Source organism: Sminthopsis crassicaudata, chromosome 3 (genome assembly GCF_048593235.1).
Source record: "Sminthopsis crassicaudata isolate SCR6 chromosome 3, ASM4859323v1, whole genome shotgun sequence".
NCBI lineage: Eukaryota > Metazoa > Chordata > Mammalia > Dasyuromorphia > Dasyuridae > Sminthopsis > Sminthopsis crassicaudata.
Window position 1 is genome coordinate 82,917,823 of NC_133619.1, and position 16,398 is coordinate 82,934,220.

Below are 16,398 nucleotides of genomic sequence, written 5' to 3' on the forward strand. Positions count from 1 at the left end.
CCTCTTTATGGGTAGCGTCTTCCCTCTGAGACTACCCCCACTTTATCCTCTGTGTATCCTGTTTGTTACCAGCCCCGCTAGACTGACAACTTTTTGAGAACTGGTCTGCTTTTTTTTTTTTTCCCTTGAACTGTAAGGACTCACCGACAGAAGCCGCTTCCGTGTTCAAAAGGTAGTGTTGGGGGAGGGGAGGGCAGACTTTCTGTCTTTCTTGCTCCACTCTTTCAAAAGTTAAGACAAGTCAGCAACTTGGAAAAAATCCGGCCTGGAGCACTGGCTGAGCTCTGGGTACCCGATTGGCTTTTGAAGCTGTCCCGCGAAGGAGTCCCAATCAAACTAAAGGATTCTGAGTAATATATCTCGATGAAACGATTTTTTAGAGACGGAATGAGTCATTTCCCCTCCCACTCTTCCTTTAAAAAAAATAAATAATATTTTAAAGCACCAGAACACAATTTCCTGACTTAAGTAGAAGATTTAAGAGACTAAAGAGAAGTTCACGACTAGAAAATATCATCTGGGAAATCCCCTGCACTGCTTCACGGCTGATAACTCCAGATGACTGCAGGAGGAAGTTGGGGGAAATGTTTGTTTTTGGAGTAGCACATTTCGCTACTGCTCTATCAGATGTTCTTCTAGTGGTGCTACTTTATTAACCCTAAATCCCTCCACTTCCACCTTCCTTCTTCTCTTTCTGTAATTTTTTTTCTTCCTTTCTTTCTTTTTTTGCTATCTTTGGTTTATTGACATCACTAAATTTCTTCCGGTATCCTTCTCCCTACCCTTCCCAGAGAGGCATCCACTAATAAATATTTTTTAAAGGAGAGGAAAAAGAGGAAGAATATATGCAGAAAAACTATCTGAATCTTCACAGTCTCAAATCCACCGCGCTCCAATCTAGTAGGGTAGAATTCGAACTTCCAGAGAGCAAAAGCTATGTTTTATGTTTACACCCTGAAAAACCAGCGTTTTGTCTTCAAATTTGATAAATCCCCAATGAATTGAAAAAAAGATGAGCAGAGACAAATCAAATTCTCAATAATTTTTATAAGAACCTGAACCTTAAAAATTTTTTTTTTTGTTAAAGGAAGATGGGGAGGGGAAATGACTCATAAAGTTCCTAAAGAACTCTTTTACAGCCACTTTCTGCTTCTCCCTTCCTCACCCACTACATCTCCTTCTCTTCTGTCTCTCCCTTCCCCACCTGCTTCTTTTCTTCCTCCATCACCACTTCCTCTTTCCTAAATGAGCTTCTAGATTCACGGAACCTTATCTCCACCAATTTGTGCCTACTTTCAGATTAGCTTCCTTGGACCCTTGAGGACTCATCATCACCTACCATCACCACCACCACACAACAGGAATGGAAAGAAGAAAGGAGGAATTAGCATTTATTAAGTATCTTCTATGTGCCAGGCACTGTGCTAAGAACATAACGAATATTTCATTTGAATACTCACAAATGACCTTTTGAGGTGGGTGCTATTATCATCCTCATTTTAAAGTTTAGGGAACTGAGGCAGAGTGACTTGCCTGGGAAGTTAGATGGTTAGATTAGTTAGTGGATAGAGCACCAATCCCAAAGTCAGAAAGTCAGAAAGATCTGAGTTCAAATCCAGCTTCAGACACTTAACACTTCCTGGTTGTATGACTCTAGGCAAGTCACTTAACCTCATAAAAAGAGACGAAAACAAAAACCAGAGTGATATCCAGACTCCAGATCTAGGAAGATATTTAACATATTGAACCTACTTCCCAAGTGGACATCTCTTCAATCACTGCTGTTCTTGGACTCATTTCTCAAAGTTAGAATACTTCCCACTCCTTCCAATGATTCTGAATCACTTGTTACTAATGTACAAACTCTGTCCCTTTCTTCCCATTGATAAATATCTCTAAAGCTAGTAAAGACACACTATTTTCATACATACATATATAAAATTATATGTATGGATGGATATGCACAATATTTAGATATGTAAACATAAATAAACATACACATACATATGTATACACATGTATAAGCCTTATTATTCCTGTCTGGATCCTGTTCCAAATGTATCAGCCCTGTTTTACTGTGTTCTCTGGAATGCTTGCTCCATAATTAACAAATTTATTTTCATGTTAAACCTCTTCCTTTATCATTCCTTCTGTCTTCTGGCACTGACATCCCTCATAAGGACAGTCCTTACATCCTGCATCTTTCTGCTACTGATTGCATTGTATGCCATACCTCCAGCTAGATAGTTTAGTAAATAAAGTGTTGATCTGGGGAAAGGAAGGTCTGAGTACAAATTCCATCTCAACATTTTATTAGTTGTATAACTCTGAGCTAGTCACTAAATCCCTATCTATAGTAATTTCCTCATCTGTCAAATGAGGATAATAATAGCACCTACCTCCCATGATTGTTGTGATGACAAATAAGATGATATTTGTAAAACACTTAGCACAATGCTTAGTACATACTAGGCATTTAATAAATACTTGTTTTCTTCCTTCCTTCCCAACTCTCCCTCTCTCTGTCTCTCTGTCTGCCTCTGTTTCTATCTCTATCTGGCTGAGTCTCTCTTTTTTTCTCTGTCTCTGTTTTTTTATATCTGTTAAGGCCCAACTCCTATGACTTTTAAAAGTTCAAGAGATAATTGAAGGTAATTTATCATTTTATTAATAAAGCAAGCATATAATACTTGTTATATTATTATAATATACAATTATACTATAATACTATTTATATAGTTATTAGTTATAGTATATATAGTTATAGTATAGTTATTACTATTAATAATACTAACATAATGGCCAGGATATTAGCGTATTGCCAATAAAAATGGATCAATACACTCTCCAAAGTCAGAGACTAATTGTGGCAGTAGACTTACAGTTTATTTGCTCTTGAAAAAGTGGGTGTTCCTCAGGATGGCAATTAATCAGAAAAAATGAATATTAGAATGAGAGGTAGAAAGATTAGAAGGGAAGTAACAAATTGGGAAAATATTTTTACAGTTAAAGATTCTGATAAAGGCCTCATTTCCAAAATATATAGAGAACTGACTCTAATTTGTAAGCAATTAAGCCATTCTCCAATTGATAAATGGTCACAGAATATGAACAATTTTCAGACGATGAAATTGAAACTATTTCCACTCATATGAAAGAGTGTTCCAAATCACTACTGATCAGAGAAATGCAAATTAAGACAACTCTGAGATACCACTACATACCTATCAGATTGCTAAAATGACAGGAAAAAAAAATGATGAATGTTGGAGGGGCTATGGGAAAAAGAGGACACTGATACGTTGTTGGTGGAGTTCTGGAGAGCAATCTGGAATTATGCCCAAAAAGTTATCAAACTGTGATACCCTTTGATCCAGCAGTGCTACTACTGGGCCTATATCCCAAAGAAATACTAAAGAAGGGAAAGGGACCTGTATGTGCCAAAATGTTTGTGGCAGCCCTTTTCACAGTGGCTAGAAACTGGGAAATGAATGGATGCCCATCAACTGGAGAATGGTTGGGTAAATTATGGTATATGAAGGTTATGGAATATTATTGTTCTATAAGAAAAGACCAGCAGGATGAATACAGAGAGGCTTGGAGAGACTTACATGAACTGATGCTGAGTGAAAGGAGCAGAACTAGGAGATCACTATACACTTCAACAATGACACTGTATGAGGATGTATTCTGATGGAAGTGGATATCTTCAACATAGAGAAGAGCTAATCCAATTCCAATTGATCAATGATGGACAGAATCAGCTACATCCAGAAAAGGAACACTGGGAAATGAGCGTAAACTGTTTGCATTTTTGTTTTTCTTCCCAGGTTATTTTTGCCTTCTGAATCCAATTCTTCCTGTACAACAAGAAATTCGGTTCTGCACACATATATTGTATCTAGGATATACTATAACATATTTAACATGTATGGGACTGCCTGCCATCTAGGGGAGGGGGGAGAGGGAAGGAGGGAAAATTCGGAATAGATATAAGTGCAAGGGATAATGTTATAAAAAATTACCCATGCATATGTACTGTCAAAAAAAGTTATAATAATAAAATTAATTTTAAAATGTAAAAGAAAAAAAAGAAAAAGAAACTCCAGATGTTTTGAGAATGCTATAGGAAAAAAAAGAATGGCTTGGGGGAATATAACTTGGATTATGTCATTAACTTTTAAATTGCCCAGATCTGGGCAATCTAATCCACAAATTCCATACCTGTGTAAAACACTATGGTCTTCTTCACTTTAGATTAAAGTGCATGTAAGGTTGGGTGAAGTCTGAACAAAATTGGGGAGGAAGTTAATTTAATCTCATTATCAGCAATGTCCTTTAGAGACTGAATAACTTACAGGCTTCTGAAAAAATCCTGGTCCTAACTTAATAATTGATTATTAATATGAGAGTCAGTCTCTAAAGGTAATGGTTGAGTGATGAGATTGCATGTGAGATATCCCCCAAAGCACATGCTTCTTAACTAAGTGGGCAGTACCCTCACCCAACTGGGAGACCTATTTTCTGTTTAGAATATAAACATAAATCAATTTGGAAGAGCCTTTACCTGGGAGAAGAGCCCTGTATTCTTGATACCCTCCATTAGAGTGTAGGGCAACTCATGAAGTAGAAAACTATTTAGAGAGAGTGAGATGGAAATAGCTTTGAGGCTAATGAGTCTCATGATCAAGCTGCTTCTCAACAGGAGCTGAAGGCTTTTATAAGCTCAGTTCCTCATTAAATGTCCACATCAGGGTTGAGATTCATTTGCTAGGAATTCCCTTTCAGAAGAAATTTAAGGTGATTCAGAGCCTCTTTTTGAATCTTTGGATACCGAAACTATTGACCAGAAATTTATTGATTATTAGCTAATCTAATTAATACATTGATTATTTTTGTCTCTCGTAGTTTTCCTTTATCACACCACATATGAAGAATTTTGATTCTGTCCCAGCACAATAGCCAAACCAAACCCAGAAGTTACAGTATATTGGATGCAGTCCTGCCTTAGGCACATTGCTTTCCAGGTCAGATAGCAAAGTATCAGGGCCAACCTCAATCCATGGCTATTCAGGCAGAAAAAGTCAGCCATTCAGTTTTTTAAAAAGAGTACTTCTCTTTTCTAGACTTCTCTCTCCACCAATCTGGTAAGCATATCAGGTCTCCCTTTTGTATGAAGGAAAAAAATTAGCCGTCCTACATCTGCTTTATTACCATTGTACATCTGTCTCTTTTTTAGAAAACTTAGGCATGGGGCAAACCTAAACCAAAACTTATATTTCCTAGGTCTCAGGAATACAGTCATAAAAAGACAGAGTTCAAGGAGCCTAAGTCCAAGTCCATCACTCTTTCTCCAGAGGTCAGACCCCATCAGCACTGAACCTGGTTTATGAATAGTGTCCAGATTTGAATTCTTCCTGACTCATAGACTAAGCACTCCATTCACCATACCACGTATCTACCTCTAAAGTAGAGGGATTATTGGTCTATGATTTTTGTTTGCAGATGATTGTGGATTCAATGCAGCTTCCAAAGCTGAGATGGGAAAAAGTATAGATCTCTGCTTCTTGTGCTAATTTTGACCTAACAATTAACACCAAGAAAACATGGGTCCTCCATGAGCCAGCACCACACCATCCATATGTGGAACCATCAATTACAGCAAATGGTGAAGTTTTGAATACTGTGGATAAGTTCTTTTACCTTGGCAATATACTTTCCAGGGATGTATACATTGATAAAGAGTGACATATACATTTCCAGAGCTAGTTCAGTGTTTGGGAGACTCTAAAGGAAAGTGTGGGAGAGGAGAGGGATTGACCACCAAACTGAAAGTCTACAGAGCTATGTTGCTGACCTAGTTGTATGTCTATGAAATCTAGACAGTCTACCAGCTCCATGGCAGGAAACTGAATCACTTCTACTGAATTGTCTTAGGAAGATTTTGAAGATCAGCTGGCAGGATAAGATACTAGACACAAACTTTTCTTAAATTAAATTATCAAGCATTCCAATTCTACTGCAGAAAGTACAACTCTGTTGGGCTAGTCAAAACTGTTTTATGGAGCACTCACACAGGGCAAGCGCACACAAGGTGGTCAGAAAAAAAGATACAAGGACACTCTCAAGGTCTCCCTTAAGAACCTCAGAATTGATTTGTGACATGGGAGATACTGGCACAGGACTATTCAACATGACATGCCATCATCTTCAGAGAAGGTGCTGTGCTCTGTGGGCACACAAGGCAGTCAGAAAAAAAGATACAAGGACACTCTCAAGGTCTCTCTTAAGAACCTCAGAATTGATTTGTGACATGGGAGATACTGGCACAGGACTATCCAACATGACATGCCATCATCTTCAGAGAAGGTGCTGTGCTCTGTGGGCACACAAGGCAGTCAGAAAAAAAGATACAAGGACACTCTCAAGGTCTCTCTTAAGAACCTCAGAATTGATTTGTGACATGGGAGACACTGGCACAGGATTACCCAACATGACATGCCATCATCTTCAGAGAAGGTGCTGTGCTCTATGGGCAAAGCAGAATTGAATTAGTCCAGAAGAAACAAGACATACAAAGTTACAGAAGCCACTCCAAATGTTCATATGGACTATTTGTACCCCAACTGTGGCTGCACATTCCAGGTATTTATTGGTCTGATCAGCCACAGTTGGACACACTGTAGCTTGACTCTAACACAGTAATATCATTTTTGTCCTCTTTGAGAACAAAGGACAACAACCAACAGACCAACTAACCACTACCTACTTCTGAAACCTGATTTCAATTTTAGTTTTAAACACTTACTGTTGTGACTCTTAGCAAGTTACTTCACCTCCCTCGACCTCAATTTCCTCATCTGTAAAGTAAGGATAATAGCATCCACCTCCTAGGGTTGTTGTGAAGTTCAAATGAAATGTGTATGTGTATGTACATATACATATGTACATGTATGTGTGCATATATGTGTGTATACCTTATATATGTATATACACATATTTTTTAAAACTTAGCACTGTATTTGTCACATGAAAGGAGCTATGTAAATGCTAATTATTGTTATTATTATTATTAGTTGCTCCTGACTCCAGGTCAATATTTTATCCACTGTACCACCTAGCTGCCTTCGGGTAAATAACTTACCTAGGATCACATAATCAATATGTGGCAGAAAGACTTGAACCCAGATCTTCATGGTTTGGAGACTAGTTTTCTATTCAAGTTAGACTATCCCTGCCCACAGAAAGATAATTAATCTATGTATATTCTGATCATATAAATTATTTGCATCATCAGTATACAAAGACCAAATTATAGCAAATAACTTAGACAAACTGTGTCTCCTAGGAAGAAAATACATCTTTGCTTTTTCATTCAGACTATATGTACAATGGAAAGCATATTTGAGTCAGAAGACCTCAGTTTGAATTTTAACTCCACTACTTATTACTTATGTGACTTTGGTCACAACCTCTTTGTACTTCATCTGAAAAAGATAGGGCTTGCCCTTGGACTAAATGACTTTAAAGGTCATTTCCAACTCCAAATCCATGGCCATTTGAATTTATTGAGTGTAAACATCTGACTAAAACACTAATGATTTGAAGGCCTATATAAAAAATGACTTTTGTTTTTCTGCTGAAAAATGATTTAACCCTATTCCTCCTTACCTGGGTAAGTAACTCTCTCAACCTTCATTTCTTTATATGTAAACCAGGGTTAATAATAACACCTACTTTAAAGATTTGCTGTAGGAAACTAATGAGATTATGGCATTTAAAACACTTTGCCAAGTTTAAAATGCTATATAAATGTTAATTATTATCCTTGCCAAAGCATCAATTAGATAGATTCTCTAAGTCAAAGTTTCTTTCTTTTTAAAAATTTTTAAAAAGAGACTACATTTATTGGCAGGTAAATAAATGAATATATGAAATGAAATTATACCATAATTTCTCTCTTTTTTATTAAAGCTTTTTACTTTCAAAACATATGTATGGATAATTTTTCAACATTGACCCTTACATAGCCTTGTGCTCCAACTTTTCCTCTCTTCTCCACCCCCTCCCTAGAAGGCAAACAATCTAATATATGTTATACATGTTAAAAATATATATAATAAGTCAAGGTTTCTTAAAGTATGGGCTACATGGATGGGGTCATAGGACTGAAAGTAGAGATCTCAAAAAAATTGGTAATAGCAAAAGGTATCAAATATTCTGCCAAGATTTAATTCCTTATGTAAAAATAAATAAGTTCATCCATCTCAGGTATGCAAATGTGCTTTTGTCTTTAGTAAATAGTAAAATTATATGGATACCAAAGAATTGTTTTAAAGTAAATTTTTTAATGATTTATTATCAGTAAATGTTTGATTTGTATACCTATTTTGTATTTTTCTCAGGCAAAAAATGATAACAAGTGAAAAAAATTTAAGCCCTGACCTAAGCAATGAAAGGAGCCCTTTTTCCAGCCAGAAGATGGCGACCTGGGCAATCTTCTGTTTTCATAGTGCTTTTAGTAATCCTTTTGCTTAAGCTCTCCAGCTTTTCTCTTTTGCAAATCACACATAACCCTCTTTCCTCCAATGTTTCCATTTTGGCCAGTTCTAATTTAAGTACAATCTCCACCAGAGTAAGAATTATCAGGATGTGGTGTTCCAGTCTAGTTATTGTTCCTCAAAAGCTTCAGTGAACAGTTCAGAGAAGGAGTAAAACACCGATGTTATTTTCATCTGTGATTTTAAGTTTATGTAGCATAAACAAGGCAGCATAGGAGTTTACGTGTTGATCCAGCCTTCATTCAAAATTTCCTCATTGTCACATCAATGCCCAGAAAGCTTACTTCCATTCAATAGGAGAATGAATAGAGGTTCTCCTGCTGCAGTGTAAAGGTTCTACACTAGAATCACTGCAGACAATTTTGAATTTTTAGTGATGGCAAAATGTGATTTGGATATTCATTAGTAGCAACATAATCTTATCTTTTTTTCAAATTCTAAGCAGCTTTTCCTATAAGCTACTAAGTTTCAATTTCACTTCCACTAAGGCACCTGACCAAAAATGACTTACAAGAAGTAAGAACATCGTAATGAAAATGTATAATGCACTCTCCACATATTTCCCCTTCTCAGATTAAGGGAATGTGTAAAATTGCTCAGTCATCACGACAACAAATCATGGGCATAAGGAAGGAAGGAAACATCTATTATGTACCAGATATTATGCTGAGCTTTTTACAAACATTATCTCATTCAATCCTTACAACAACCATGCAAACTTATTAGTCCCATTTTATTGAGAAAGCTGAGGCAGACAAAGATTATATGTTTTACTCAGTGTCACAAAGCTAGAAAGTGTTTGAGATCACATTTTAATTCACATCTTTCTGACTCCAGGACCAGGACCAGGACTTTATCCACTGCATAATTTGATTTCAGAGCTCACTTGAAGAATCTGGAAAGGTCCAAGTGAGGCAAAATTTCAGTTACATTCCAAGAAGCTCCAAAGTCAGGTGAGCAGCTTGGTTTTGGGGTATTTGGGGACATTGATTAAATCAATACATGGATACAGATCTCTCTTCTGCTCTTGGCATTTCTCCGGAGTTGCTGAGCAGAAAGGAGCTCATCAATCCTTCCTTAGCCCTTCCCAAAGCCACTCTGGCCTTCATGTAGATAACCATCTTGTATTAAGGAGGACTCTAGCAAGAATTTTACCAGCAAGGTAGAGCTCTTCTCCAAATCACTCCAAATACTCTTAAATACTGGTTCTAACCAAATTTTAGAGAGTCAAAAATGACAAAAATATAGTAAAACAATTTTCCAGCCTAGAACAACTAGAAAGGTCTGTTATACCAGGGTGAGAGTGAAATATAGTCCTTCAAGGGGAAAAAAATGGATATTCAATGAAATAAAGGATTTTCAAGCAAATGATGATGAAAAGACCAGAGCTGAATAGAAAATTTGACTTTCAAATACAAAGCTTTAGAGAAGCATAAAAAAGGTAAATAAGAAAGGGAAATTATAAAGAACCTAATGTAGTTAAACTGTTTACATTCCGATATAGGAAAATGATACTTGGAACTCATAAGATCTTTCTCATTGCTAGAACAGTTAAGAATATATATAGACAGAGGGCATAGATGTGAATTAAATGTGATAGGATGATATCTTTAAAAAATGAAAATAAGGAGTGAAAGAGAGATATACTGGGAAAAAGAGAAAGGTTGAAATAGAATGGGATAAATTATTACTCATAAAAGAGACAAGAAAAAGCTTTAACAGTGGAAGGGAAAGGGGGGAAAGAAGAGGGAGAATTAAGGGAGAGTTAATGAACCCTATTCTCATTAGAATTTTTATTCTGATCAAAGAAGGAATAACAAACACACTCACTTGGGAATAGAAATATGTCTTACCCTACAAGATAGTAGGGGGGAAAGGGATAAGAAAAGAGAAGGGGGATAATAAAAGCAAGGGAAGGTTAAGGAATAGGGTAGTCAAAGGCAAAACATTTTTGAGGAGGGACAAGGTAAAAGGAGAGAAAGAGTAAAATTAGCAATGGAGAACAAACTAAAACCATTCCCAATAAGATCAGGGGTGAAACAACATTGCCCACTATCACCATTACTATTCAGAATTATATTAGAAATGTTAGCTTTGGCAATAAGAGAAAAAAAAAGAGATTAAAGGAATTAGAGTAAGTAATGAGGAAACCAAATTATCACTCTTTGCAGATGATATAATGGTACACTTAGAGAATCCTAGAGAATCAACAAAAAAAAAAAAAACTACTAGAAAAAATTTACAACTTTGCTTAGCAAAGTTGAAAGATACAAAATAAATCCACAGAAATCATCAGCATTTTTATATATTACAAAGTCCACCAATAAGAGATATAAAGAGAAATTCCATTTAAAATAACTGTAGATAATATAAAATATTTGAATCTATCTGCCAAAGCAAAGTCAAGAATTATATGAACACATTTACAAAATATTTTCCACACAAATAAAGTCAGATCTAATCTCTTGGAAAAATATCAAATGCTTCATGGGTAGGCCAAGCTCATATAATAAAAATGACAATACTATCTAAATTAATTTACTTATTTAGTGCCATACCAATCAAACTCCCAAGAACTTACTTCACAGAGCTAGAAAAAATTAATATCAAAATTTATCTAGAAGAAGAAAAAGCCAAGAATTTCAAAGGAATTAATGAAACAAAATGCAAATGAAGGTGGCCTAGCTGTATTAGAACTAAAATTATATTATAAAGCATCAGTCATCAAAACCATTTGATACTAAGAATTAGAGTTCAGAGGACAAAATAGTCAAAGACTAGAGTTAATCTAGTATTTGACAAACCCAAAGATTCCAGCTTTGGGGATAAGAACTCCTATTTGATTAAAAAAAAAAAAAACTGCTGGGAAAATTGAAAATTAGCATGGCAGAAACTATACATTGATCCACATCTAACACCATATACCAAGATAAGGTCAAAATGGGTTTATGATTTAGACATAAAGAGTGATATTTTAAGTCAATTAGAGGAACAAAAGATAGTTTATCTCTCAGATCTGTGGAGAAGGAATGAATTTGTGGCCAAAGAAGAACTTGAGTACATTATCGAACACAAAATAGATAATTTTGATTACATTAAGTTAAAAAGTTTTTGTACAAACAAAACTAATGTAGACAAAATTAAAAGGGGAATAATACACTGGGGAGAATTTTTACATTCAAGGTTTCTGATAAAGGCCTAATTTCTAAAATATATAGAGAGCTGACTCAAATTTATAAGAATTCAAACCATTCTCCAATTAATAAGTGGTCAAAGGATAGGAATAGGCAAATTTCAGATGAAGAAATTGAAACTCTAGTAATATGAAAAAGTTTTCTAAATCACTATTGATCAGAGAAATGCAAATTAAGACCATTTTGAGATACCACTACACACCTCTCAGATTGGCTAAAATGACAGGAAAAGATAATGATGAATATTGGAGGGAATGTGGGAAAACTGGGACACTGATACATTGTTGATGAAATTGTGAAGTGATTCAACTATTCTAGAGAGCAATTTGGGACTATGCACAAAGGGCTATCAAAATGTCCATACCTTTTGACCCAGCAGTGTTTCTACTGGGTCTGTATTCCAAAGAAATCCTAAAAGAGGGAAAGGGACCCACATATGCAAAACTGTTTCTGGTAGCCCTTTTTGCAGTGTCTAGAAATTGGGAACTGATTGGATGCCCATCAGTTGGAGAATGGCTGAATAAGTTATGATATATGAATGTTATGGAATATTATTGTTCTATAAGAAATGATCAGCAGAATGATTTCAGAGAGTTCTGGAAAGACTTATTGAACTACTGCTGAGTGAAATGAGTAGAACCAGGAGATCACTGTACATGGCAATAATAAGATTATATGGAGATCAATTCTAATGGATGTGGTTCTTTTCAACAATGAGATTATTCAAACCAGTTCCAATGATCTTGTGATGATAAGAACCATCTATACCTAGAAAGAGGACTGTGGGAACTGAGAGTGGATCACACCATAGTATTTTCACTCTTTTTGTTGTGGTTTGCTTGCACTTTATTTTCTTCCTCATTTTTTTCCTTTATAATCTGATCTTTCTTAATTATATAAATATGTATGCTTATATTGGATTTAATATATATTTTTGCTATGTTTAACATATATTTTATTACTTGCCATCTAGGGGAGAGGGTGAGGAGAAGGGGGGTAGAAGTTAGAACACAAGGTTTTTCAAGGGTCAGTGTTTAAAATTATCATTTCATATGCTTTGAAAGTTAAAAAAATTTTTCAATAAAAATAATAATAATTTTTTTAAAAAGAAATGATCAGCAGGATAATTTCAGAGAGGCCTAGAGAGAGTTACATGAACTGATGCTAAGTGATGAGCAGAACCAGGAGATCATTGTACATTGCAACAAGAAGATATGATGATCAATTCTGATGGGCATGGCTCTTTTCAACAATGAGATGATTTCAGTCAGTGCCAATGATCTTGTGATGAATAGAGCCATCTACACCCAGAGAGAAGATTGTGGGAACTAAGTGTGGATCACAATAAAGCATTTTCACTCATTTTGTTGTTGTTTGCTTACATTTTGTTTTCTTTATCATTTTTGTTTCCTTTTTTATCTGATTTTTCTTGTGCGGCAAGATAATTATATATATATATATATATATATATATATATATATATATATATATATATATATATATATATATATATATATACATATATTGGATTTAACATATTTTTAACATGTTTAGCATATATGGGGAGGAATTTGGAACACAAGGTTTTGCAAGATTCAAGGCTGAAAAATTATCCATGAATATGTTTTGAAAATAAAAAGCTTTGGAATCAGGGGGCGGAGCCAAGATGGCGGAGAAGAAACACACGACTCAGTGAACGTCCTCACTCCCTCACAACCAATTAGATAAATTAAGTCTCAAAATTAGCTCAGGACTGATAGATACCACAAGGACTGGAAGCACGACTTACCAGCTGAAGAGAATCTGGAGTTTCAACAGGAAAGGTCAGTTCTCAGGGGAGGAATAAGAAAGACCAGCACAGACGGTGGGGTAGGGGCACACTGCGCCCATTGCGCTGGGAAGGGCTCTGGGATCAGAGAAGCCACTGAGGTAAAGGAATCTGGCACAGGCTGTTAGCTCTTCTCTGCTAATTATTTAGCAGTTTAGAAGAGAAAGCCAAAATATTTTAAAACTCAGATTAGATTTTCCCCAGACCCTGGGGGTGACTCAGTAGACTCGGCACCAGGGGGTGTGGCCTCAGCTACCACCTGAGAATAGTTAAGAGATTGACAAGTGGGTGGATATGGCCCAAGGCAACACACACTGCCTAGCTTAGCTGGAGGGAGTGGAACTCAGCTCCAGGAAGTCCCAGAGAAGCGGAACCTTTGAACTAGGGACCGCGGTTTCTGGCAGACACTTCCGTTTTGAGCGCAGGGGCTTCTCACGTCACCTGCTGCAGACATCCACTCCCCACCCGGACACATAGGCTGGGCTTCGTGCTGTCTTCACTATTCTACGCCCTCGAAGCACAGTAGTGCTAATCACCTCTGAGGCACTTCCAGGGAGGGGGTGGGGAACTCTCTCCCAGAGCTCTCTCTTAGCTCAGGCTCAGGAGCTGCTGCATCCATCCGGTCTGGGAGGAAGCTGGTAAAGAAGTAAATAATTTCCTACCCCAGAGACAGACCCCAAAAGATTTTTTTAAGTATGAGCAAAAAAGCTAGAAAAACCATAGATTCCTTCTATACAGAGAAAGAGCGGGTATCCAACCCCGAGGAAGTTGACAGCAGAGAATCAACAGACAACAACCTAAAGGGGAACGATTCCTGCCCCCCATCACATAACTTTCTCCTAGAAGAAGCTCTTAAAAAATTGAGGGAGATCGAAGAAAAATGGGGAAAAGAAAGGGAAGTTATGATAGAGAATAACAATGTCCTGAAATTGGAGTTGGAAAAAATAAAGAATTCACAGGACATGCAGGGAAACAAAATTAGTGAATTAGAAAAGGTTAAAAAAACACAGGAAAGTAGGATTTCTGAATTGGAAAAGATAAAAAAGTCTCAAGAAAATAGAATTTCTGAATTGGAAAAAGAAAATAATTCTCAAAAAAAAAAATTAGGGAAATGGAAAAAAACTCAATAGAGCAAAATAATTCATTTAAAAACGAAATTGGGCATTTACAAAAAGAACTAAAAACTGTGAAAGAAGAAAATAACTCCTTAAAAGTCAGGATGGAACAAATAGAAATGAATGATTCACAGAGAACCCAAGAATCAGTCAAACAAAACAAAAAAAATGAGAAGCTGGAGAACAACGTCAAATACTTACTGGGAAAATCTATAGACCTGGAAAATAGATCTAGGAGAGATAATCTGCGGATTATTGGACTTCCAGAAAACTATGACCAAAAAAAGAGCCTAGATTCTATTTTACAGGAAATTATCAAAGAGAACTGTCCAGAGATTATAGAAACAGAAGGGAAAGTAGATGTGGAAAGAATTCATCGAACTCCTTCTGAAATAGACCCTAAAAAAAGAACACCACGGAATATTGTGGCTAAGCTGCAGAATTACCACACAAAGGAGAAAATCCTGCAAGCAGCTAGAAAAAAACAATTTAAATACCAAGGTGCCACAATAAGGGTCACCCAAGATCTGGCTGCCTCCACATTAAAAGATAGAAGGGCCTGGAACCTGATATTCCGAAAGGCAAAAGATCAAGGACTGCAACCAAGAATGAACTACCCAGCTAAGTTTAGCATCTTTTTCCATGGAAGAAGATGGTCATTCAATGAAACAGAGGAATTCTATATGTTTCTAAGAAAAAAACCAGACTTAAACAAAAAATTTGATCTACATCCACAAGACTGAAGAGAAACAGAAAAAGGTACACAGAACCCTTGAGAACTGTAACTCTGTTGTGGGTATATAAAAAATACTCAAGGATAATTTGATTTTACTGATATAAAAGAAAAAAAGGGGGGTGTGGTAAAGGGAAGGAGGTCGGTTCAGAAAAAGGGGAAGGAGTGATAAAAAGAGGGAAACTACATCCCAGGAAGAGACATAGAAAATACATCATATCTGAGGGAACTTAGTGAGGGGGAGAATCATTGTGTGAATCTTACTCTCATCAGAAGAGGCTCAAAGAGTAAATAATTAACATATTTGTTTTTCAGAGAATTTTCTCTCACCTCATTAAAAGGGGGGAGAGGAAAAGGGGAAAGGAAAAGGAGAATAAGTGAAGGGACTTGGAGGGAGGGGGGAGGGATCCTAAAAAAAAAAAAAAAAGAGGGAGGGTTGCGCGTCACAAGGGGGGTCTGTAAATTAAATATCGGGGAGGGGGATCAGGGGGGTCAAGGGAAAAAAGTATAATCTGGGGATAATACGATGGCAGGAAACACAGAATTAGTCATTTTAACTGTAAATGTAAATGGGATGAACGATCCCATCAAATGGAGACGGATAGCAGACTGGATCAAAAAGCAGAACCCTACAATATGTTGTCTACAGGAAACACACTTAAAGCAGGGAGATACATACAGAGTAAAGGTAAAAGGTTGGAACAGAGCCTATTATGCTTCAGGTAAAGCCAAAAAAGCAGGGGTAGCTATCCTTATCTCAGATCAAGCAAAAGCAGAAGTAGATCTCGTTAAAAAAGATAAGGAAGGAAACTATATCCTGCTGAAAGGTAGCATAAATAATGAAGCCATATCAATACTAAACATATATGCACCAAGTGGTATAGCATCTAACTTTCTAAAGGAAAAGTTAAGAGAACTGCAAGAAGAAATAGACAGTAAAACTATAATAGTGGGAGATCTCAACCTT

General features: G+C 36.4%; 1 protein-coding gene across 1 annotated transcript in view; it reads right to left on the reverse strand.

The window, feature by feature from the left end:
- CASP8 (caspase 8) overlaps positions 1–528 on the reverse strand; it is a 51,666-nt gene extending 51,138 nt beyond the window's left edge. The window contains exon 1 of the mRNA XM_074299073.1: positions 145–528. The gene's annotated coding sequence lies outside the window, so the exon portion shown is untranslated. The remainder of the gene's footprint in view (positions 1–144) is intronic.
- Positions 529–16,398: the final 15,870 nt, after the last annotated feature.